The 9,306-nt window shown below is 42.6% G+C and overlaps 1 long non-coding RNA gene across 1 annotated transcript; it reads right to left on the bottom strand.

Annotated features, from left to right (window-relative positions):
• Positions 1 to 1,001: 1,001 nt before the first annotated feature.
• On the bottom strand, positions 1,002 to 7,273 carry LOC133273472 (uncharacterized). The gene is made up of 3 exons (XR_009744829.1): positions 7,208 to 7,273; positions 2,349 to 2,395; positions 1,002 to 1,182 (listed from the first exon to the last, which is right to left on the bottom strand). It is a non-coding gene; the product is annotated as an uncharacterized LOC133273472 (long non-coding RNA).
• Positions 7,274 to 9,306: the final 2,033 nt, after the last annotated feature.

The raw sequence follows: 9,306 nt of genomic DNA, 5'->3' as shown, positions 1-9,306 counted from the left end.
TGGGGAACATGTCCCACACGGTGCAGTGAAATTCAAGCTTCCAAGCCTCACTCTAAGACTGAGGGTCCCCTCCACATAGAGCCTAAGCACATGGTCAATGTCCCGTGAACACGTTAGTAAATGCCATGTGCATGCTGAAGGACAGCTTGAGCAAAACTATGGGGTTTCCCTGATTTCTGATTCCTGATGTGTTGTAAGATTATGTCTCTGCCCTGCAGCCATACCTACCAATATACACAAGCCATTTCAAGCCCCATATCCACAGCCTCCTGAACCACATCTGTGTGTCCTTTAAGACAATGCCAGACACCTACTTCCCTAGCTGCATAAATACTGCAGAGGTACTAAATATAGCATCAGATCATTTCTCAAAATCACATTTTTGCTTCTACGCTGAGGCTAGAAAATGGCAAATAGGATGCAGGGTTTGGCTCCACAATATTCACTGTTGTCATGAGTCATGAGTTATTTTTATCTTTCTTGTAACAGAACAAATGGCTGCAGCAATTAATCTCTGTCTGTTTTGACAATGGCCTGGCCGAAACACATTATGTTCTTGAATACAGACGAAGTAAGGAGAGAAGCACAACAACATCATGCATGCGGTTTGGTATTCGAGTCTTTTCTTTATGTTTGTATTTCCACATGTCTTTAAAATATGCTTATGTACTGTACTGAATGTATTAAAGAAAGTCAAAAGAAGCAACAAGCGCTATTACGCAGGTTAGCTGCACAGATATAAATCTTTGTTTTGAAGCTCAACCACTTGTGAAACAAGGACTAATCAAATTATAACAAAAGCAAAATTAATTTGAGTCTTTTCAAGAGGATCCAAAGAGGAAGCACCCAATCCCAGTGGAGGATTTAACTCTGCCAAGATCCTTCCAACTTTATTAGCTAATAATTATTTCTACAGAAAAATATGTTGCAAGCAAGCACTCCCCCAACTGTACTTTTGTTTTTCTACAGAACTGGTTGAGCAATTTAAAGATTTATTAGTGGAGAATATATTAATGAGGCATTTGAGGAGAAACAACCAAAAAGTCAGTGAGTGGGATTTCCATGAAATATCTCCAGGGTGTGTGTTTGCCTTGTACACAGCTTGCAGATGCCCAGAGCTCCCTATGGAGTAATGACCGTACCAGAAACTCTGGAAACAAGTATTTTTGCCACCCAGCATGCCTAAAGGGAAATACCAATTTACAGTAGCAGTCCAGAGCTACTGATGGCAACTCATCTGTAAGCTGAAAGGACCAAGTACTTCATCCTTTGAGTTCAGGTTACCCCTAATTGTTGGGGTAGCAAAATACTTCTGCACAGAACTGCTCATCCCATAAGCATAAATTATGGTTTCTTGTCCCTTCATATGAAACACCATGTTCTCATGGTCTAACGGATATGAGTTAGACAAGCCTGTCTAGTAAACTTGATATTTTATGACAGTCTCTCATGGGACTTCTACAAGCATATCCTAAAATAAGAAATGTCCATTTTCAATACCCACTGCTCACAACTAAGATACTATCTGAACTATCCTGTCACCTTTATCCTTATTATTAAGCTTTTCTTGCAAGGACCCATAAATCAATAAGTAGACTTGTCCTTAATTGCTCAAAGTCTGTTGCACAACAGGACATTAGTATAACTCCATGATTTTTAAGATCTCAGAAAAAAATCCTCCAAGTCTGTTACAGCAGTAAGTGTGATGCTTTTGCTTCTGTCAAACTTTGTAAAAGTGAGAGGAAAAACTAGTTTATAGCATTGTCCAGGCCTTTCATTTTTGTCTATCAAAACAAAGAATCTATTTTTGAGTTGCCTTTTTCTTTCTACCTATGGGAAAAGCTTTCATGCCACATATTCAGAGTTCTTCCAGTGCTGGGATATCTGTGTTTGTGTTGAAGATAAACAGTGACAAATTTATCTTATTTCCAATTTACAGAGAATTTGGACTGGTGTGTTTCCTGGAGTTTCATGGAACTGATGTGTTTGATAGAGTTCAGAAGATATTTTTGAACTGTTACAGGAAAATACACAAGTATTTCCTGAATTTGTTTCTTCTTACCCCATAGTTTACATGAGCTGTTCAGCAAAGGGAAGCAAAAGCTGAGTTTCAACCAAACCCAAACCAATACAGAGCTTCTGGTGGAAACCATGTTGGGATTAAATGATTTCCTTTGGTTTCCATCCAAAACCAAGCTGAACGTGGATTTCTGGGTTGAGTTTCACTTTGAATTTTTGGGTTTATTCAGTTATGAAGAATTAAGTGAAACTTGGGAGGTTCAAGCCCTCATTAAATGATCCTGAAAAATGATCTGCAAAACCCCTTGCTATGGAGTAGTATTTCATACCTTTGATCTCTGTGGATGCTGGGAGCAGCATTCGCATCTCTTCCAACCTATAAAAAAAAGGCAAGTGAAGCCACTGCATTTTTATGCAGAGACTTAGATATCCAAGAGACAACATCCAATCCCAGTCACCACCCTGGGGCCAACTGGAAAGTAGGAAATCCTGGAGTTCACCATTCTCCCAGATAGGATCCATCAAAACCAGTGGGTACCACTCTGAGCATGCCATGAGCCTACTGAGAAATACAGAGAAACGCAGACAACTAGAGGTCCTGCTAACTTCTTTCTCTACCAATACAAAAGTGTCACCTTCCTCAGTTCCCAGCTTGTGCTGAAATCACAAGCAGTGGTCTCTGTGCTTCCCATCGTAATCAGGATGATCCATGATATGCCAGCTGTCATAGCTGTCACTGAGCAGCCCACTCTAGCTGATGGGAGCGCGACGGCAGTCACTGAGCTGCCTGGCCATCCAAACACTAGGTATTTTACTTTTAATTATCTACCCATCTACACCCTGGGGTGTAATCCAATGTGTGCCAGCTCTCGCAGAAGAGATGGTGCAAGAACTTCCTGCTCCACCATCTTGGATCTTCATAGCTTGCTTTTTAACTGATGTAATTTCAGTGATCTGACTTTAAGCCTGACCCATACAAGCTTGTGTGATGAAACTGGGGAGCAGTTAAATGCATCATAAGTTGAGCGGCTTTTTGGGATGAAGAAGCCCTTGGAGCTACTGCCTCTCCCAAAATACCCACGGGTACTACTGTTGGACCCTCTTGTAGATCACAGAATCGTGGAATAGTTAGGGTGGAAAGGACCTTAAGATCATCTAGTTCCAATGTGTGACACATGTCTTCCAGTTAAGTCAACTTTATGGAGCACATATTTCCTGCTCGTGTTTTAGTTTTCTTCTCCCTCTTCAAATACTTCCTGGCTTTGGCTGTCTGTGATTGAATTCCCTGGAGCCTTTACAGTCCTGGAATCCCTCCACTTTTATAACGTGATTTTACTATTTAGAAGAAAGTTTGATTATCCCTTCCCCCCCCACAAAAAAAAAGAGAGAGAAGAAAGGAGGGGGGAAAGTCCTATTCACCCACCAACAAAGAAGCAAGATACAAGAAGATGAGATTATTCTTATTCAACTATTCATAGCATTGGACTGCATTTCATTTCAGTGTCTGCACAGGCCTTTGTAGCAACCATCTGATTGAACATTACTTATACTGCGTATTATATGCACTAATGAGAAAATGATTCTAAATTGCCCCTAGGGATGGTTATGATTAAACTATTTGCCTTCACTTCCTCTACTAAATTAAAGCAACCAAAAGAAAGAGAAAAAAAAGAAAGATTCAATCTGGAAAGCAGTCAGCATAATGGTTTGGTAGCATTTCTGAATTCCTAGGAACATTTTTACTCCTAAACCTGGTGATTGGCTCTATGTTTCATCCTGCAATTTGAAGCTAAAGCTGTGGCAAATATGTGACATGAAGAAGCATTTTGGAGAGCTGAACTGGGCATGATTTTCTGTGTTTTCAACCAGTCCGAAGCCCTGATCAACTTTAATTGCTCACAACTGAAGCTGCTAAAGCCCTCTCTGCCACTGAGGAGCTCCTCCGAGGCGTCAGATGTCTGTCTCAAAAGAGCATTTCAGAGGCTCACATACACGGAGCCTCATTCAGACATTTTATTTAAACTGTTAAATCTTTTGAGCTTTCGATGAATAAACAAGCCCCTGAAATGCAATCCATTCTTGCTGGTCAGAGTTTGCAAGTGTTTTTTACAGAGAAGAAACAAAATGTCATTTGTGTTTCCTCTGGCCTTTTTCAACATAGCGGGATTTGGGGAGAGGGGAGCAACGTTATGTTGTGCATGTGTCCCTGTGTGTGCTCACACACTGGGACTGTAATGGGAGTTATACATGGTTGTCCATCCATGCCTGTTGAATTACCTAATGAATTAATTGTGTGCAAACTCCATGGGGCAAACTGCCAGGTCACACAGTTTCTGAAGCGCTAGCTAAAATATCTGAACTGACAGCTCCCAAATTGGAGTCCATGTCCCTCACTGGTGGTCCCCGTGTCTCTGCAAGGTGGCCCTCATCATCTTCACACTCTCCAACCTGGACACCGTCTCACTCTTATCACTCAACCCTATGCACTGGGGTCAATTAATGCAGCTGGTTCATGGATTCTCCCCATGGTCCTGTGACAGGGAACCACCCTGACATGATTGGTCTGCCAACACACCAAGCATCAACAAAGCACAACTTGATGATCTTAGAGGTCTTTTCCAAACTGGTTGATTCTATGATTCTATGACATACACATCCCCAGCATGGGTGCATGCTTACACCTGGGCTGTACAACAATTTGTCTCACCAAGCCCAACAGATGCCTTGGTGGTTCCTCAAAAGATAACTAAGCATAGAGTTTAGAGACCCAAGAGAACAACCAGAAGTCTTGCTATAGAGGTACTAATAGAGGTACTAATAATGTCACATCACAGCTTTCAACAATATGTCCCTTGTTTCATTCTTTATCTATCACAGGGACATGAAAAAGAAAAATATTGTAAGCTTGTCTATATGACTAGAGATGAAGACATGGGTCTTCAATAACTCAGGATGAGAAGAACTTGCTTTTGCTTTCCTTTGGCCATGAGGAAAGTCATGAAGGAATGTTTTACAAGGGCATACAAAGATAAGACAAGGGGGAGTGGCTTAAAATGAAAGAAGGTAGATTTAGATTAGATATTAGGAAGAAGTTCTTTACTGTGAGGGTGGTGAGACACTGGTACAGGTTGCCCAGAGAAGCTGTGGCTGCCCCATCCCTAGTAGTGTTCAGGGCCAGGTTGGATGGGGCTTTGAGCAACCTGGTGTAGTGGATGGTGTCCCTGCTCATAGTAGGGGGCTGGAACTAGATGATCTTTAAGGTTCCTCCCAACCCAAGTCATACGATTCTATGAAGGTATAACTGAGTAATTCAGATGCAGATATCTGCGCCAGTGACATCTGAAGCTGGAGGAGTTTTCTAGATAACAGTCCATTTTACTGGGCAACTCCAGGCTCAAAAGCTCTTTGGGGTGCCAGGCAAGAACTTGGCCAATGCTTGCATTGACACAGATGGTCACTGGGATTTATTCACACTGCTTAATTTGAGGTGGACTACATCAGGAAGCTCACTGAGGTCCCACCACTGAGATCCCAATCTGTGCCATGACGATAGATATTTAATTAACCTGCTCCCTTGAAGGAAGACATTTCTGTCCACACAGTCAGTGGTGCGAGAAAAAAACCTTTGAAAGTCTTATGGGGAACACAAGTACCCACAAACAGCCCAAACCACAAACACTCAACCTTCCTACACAAGGTAGAGAGGCTTTTCCCTTTAGAGGCGCTCATTGGTGCTCACCATTAACTACCCAAAGAAATGTGGATCTTGGTGACAGAAACATCTGCAATCTTGCTTTTAGATGCCTGAATAAGACATGATTTGGGCTACCTGTCAAGAAATGAAACAAGGTCTAATGGCATGTACTCAACTGATACACAGGTTTGTGCACCACAGGTCACAGAGTTCTGCCACGTGCACTTCTGTGCATGTGTGAAGTGGGGTGTACCGGTAGAAGGAGAAAGGGAGGAGGCAGACTCTTCTGCACATATGCGTTACATCTGAGAAGCTGTCCCTTAAAGCTCCTGGCCTCTTGTGCAGGAGGATTGTGGCTTTGGTGGCAGGAATACATTTTCAACTGACCCCATGCTCAAACCCAAAAGCAGAGTCTTCTTTGTTTCCTCTCCACACTGCTCCCCCCCTATAACTGGAAGGTTATGTGTTTCTTAGCTACTGGTCAGACTGGAAGTGCCTGCCAAGAAGCTTTCAGGGAATTTCCTCACTATGTAGCAAATTTATGAGTCATATGAAAATCTGGGAAATGATTCAACCAGCTGTCTTTAGTTGACTCAAAGATTTTTACAACACCTCGGTGCCTCATCTTTGATTTGAGCCAGCAGAATGGTTTATGGTAACATCAAATGGTCTTATGTTCACTTGAAGGATGCTTCTTACTACCCAAAAAAGAAAGAAAGAGCTGAAAAGAGCCCACCACTAGGTGAATGGTGCACAGAGCTGATATAGTTACTCACTATGAGCTGATGAATGCGGCCTGGCTGCTGCTTTCCTACAGGATGGCTGCAGAGGTGGCTGTGTTGTGGTTTAAAACCAGTTGTCACCGAGCTATGCAACTCAGGTGCTGCAGGTACAGCCTTCGTTCATGGCAGAGACCAGGCTTGCAAAAGCTTTTGTTCAGTTTCTGGACATATTCAGGCTCAACCAGCTATTTCATAGAATCATAGAATAATTAGGGTTGAAAAGGACCTTAAGATTATCTAGTCCCAACTCCCCTGCCATGGGCAGGGACGTCTCACACTAGACCATGCCGCTGAAGGCTCTGTCTAACCTGGCCTTGAACACTGGCAGAGGTGAAGCATTTACCACTTTTAAAGGAATCTGAGCAGATTCTGACTGAGCAGCACCTCAGTTAAAGCTGGGGAATGTTGTTAGTTTTTATCTTTTCATCCTGCAGTCTCAGGTATTGCCTTCAAAACCTTGTATTCCGCTGAACAGATAGGGATCCCAGCCAAACAACCACTGTTTGGCCTGTGGAGCATACTTCACAAGGGAATCACACAGCTCCGACTCAGGGCTGGGCAGGAGGGGAATATGCCCTCCCAGCCATACTTCTGAGGTACTCTTTGTCTTTTCTTCAAGGAGTGGAATTTGCAGCACATTATTTGCCCAGGGAGCAAAGCCTTAGGTTGCCTCTATCCCAGTTGAGGGCACAAAAATTCCCCTTTTTCTTACCTGTGTTCCTCATGCACCCAAATATCTTGCAGTCTTGCCTGCAGAGAGGCCAAGGATGACCCCAAGCATGTAGAACACTTGGAGAGCAGAGCTTCAGCTGGAAGAGAGATGGACTGAGGAGCAGGCAGATAGCTACAGATGTGGGCACTAGGCTGAGGAGGTTAAGTGGATCAGCCCCTTAATTGGGTGAATGCCTCCCTCTTGGGTGACACAATAGCTTTGGATTCCCCTCTTCTTCTCAAGGGGACGTAAAGTACAAAAAATCCCATCTATAATTTATCACAGGTGGGGAATGATCACTCAAAGCCTTACCTGGCACATGGATATTGTACCAGCCAGAGGTGATCCTCTAGCCAGTGGCTAATGTGTGCCATTTTAGTCCTGGTGGCACCATAGAGGAAAACATACCTTCGAAAGGTTTTCAATCTCCCCCTCCTCCAATTTCCATCATTTTCCTTCTGGTTGAGTAAAAGTTGAATAAAGGTCACTGGATTCAGGCCTAGAGTAATATTCTGATAGGCACTGAAATTGCTTCCTCAGCATGGAAAACCAGGTCTATTAAGGGCCTGCAAGCCTTGCCAGCAGGAGACTTCTTAAATCTCCATCAGGAGCCCATGGGCAAGGCCCTTACCCCACAACAAGTGTAACAAGCATAACCAGTGCTCACACTCAGCAAACACTGTAGTTTTATAGGTCTTGGTGAAAAAAAAAGTGGGGTCCTACATGGAGCTTGTTGTGGCATCACACACAGGAAAGGGACATTAGTGCTTACTGAGGATACTATCACCAGCAAACAATCTTTGCTAGAGGCAAAGCAGACAATGGCTCTTCTGCTGTTCACCCAGGCACTACAGGCAATCTCCTGCAGCCAGGGCTGTCCTCAGCAGACACCAGTTCTTTACTAGCACTGCTGTTGCCAATTATCATCATTAATGGAAGCTGTGCTTTTTTTGCTCAAGAGAACCAGTATAAGAGCAATGAGATTTTGGCAGAGTTATGTGAGACCTCAAAGGCCAGCCCACTTAAAGAGCCAGAGCACAACAACGGTGTCATTAAGCAACTTTAGCTACAGTTTAATCACTTAGGATTCAGAGATTTGTATTTGATAATTTGGTAAAGAGAAATCACTTGGATCCTGTTCTTTTTAAAAACTATAAAGTTGGACAAGTCCATTTAATAAATGGCACTAGAGCTAACCAGAGAATGGAAAGCAGAAGTAGAGCAGAAATGATTCTTCCAGTAAGAATTATATTGCTGCAAACACAAAAGAAGAAAAACTGGAATTCGTTATGACAGAACTAAATCAGCACTCTACATTAGATATCCAAATGAACTTAATTATTAGAACCATGTTTCCATCATGAATTTCCATGTCTAGGAAAGCAATCAGCCACACAAAGAATTGCCCACAGTAGCCCAAACACTTTTGTTTTAGCCACTCGATTTCACTGCCAAAATATTTGTGGCAAGCAGCTCTCAGTACAGCTGAAATTAACACACCTCTTGCAGCAGACACACAGCACAATGCAGGTGTAATGTGGCCTACAAATAGGCTACATTTGTAATGCTTTGTGTCAGCACCTGGAGAATCACTGTACAACATGGTAAAGGCAAATACAATACACTTTAAACAGCCAAGACAAGTAAAGGTTCAGTGGAGAACAGTATTAATTTGATTTATTGGGGGTCACAACCTATATTCAGTGAACTGAGCTACCCTTCTCTGTCCAGGCACTTAGAGCAACTGTACTCTTAATTCAAATATTCAGAAGCTGTATAAATCCTTGTCAAAGTTTTTATCCATATCACAAATACACACATATAAGTTTGCATGAAATTCTTGTTTCTGTCCATTTCCAAAGGATACAAAGCTGGAAACAGTGGAGGATGAGGGAATTAGAAACTTGGGGAAGATTAAACGGTGATATTGTTTCATGACTATTTTCTGGTCAAGAATTCCCCTTTCATCCTTCCACCCCATTCCTATTAAGCAGAGTCCTACTAAGCAGCATTTGTAACAAGCAGAGAGCACGATATCTGACTTCAGGGGATTTGGCAAAGATTCTGGTCTTGAACCTAGCAGCAGAGACAGAGCACTT

Source organism: Pezoporus flaviventris, unplaced genomic scaffold (assembly GCF_033815535.1).
Source record: "Pezoporus flaviventris isolate CSIRO_AGI_PZ_B2104156 unplaced genomic scaffold, CSIRO_AGI_Pfla_v1 ptg000031l, whole genome shotgun sequence".
Lineage (NCBI taxonomy): Eukaryota > Metazoa > Chordata > Aves > Psittaciformes > Psittacidae > Pezoporus > Pezoporus flaviventris.
The sequence above is the reverse complement of the archived record's forward strand: the minus strand, read 5'-3'. Positions and strand labels throughout refer to the sequence as shown.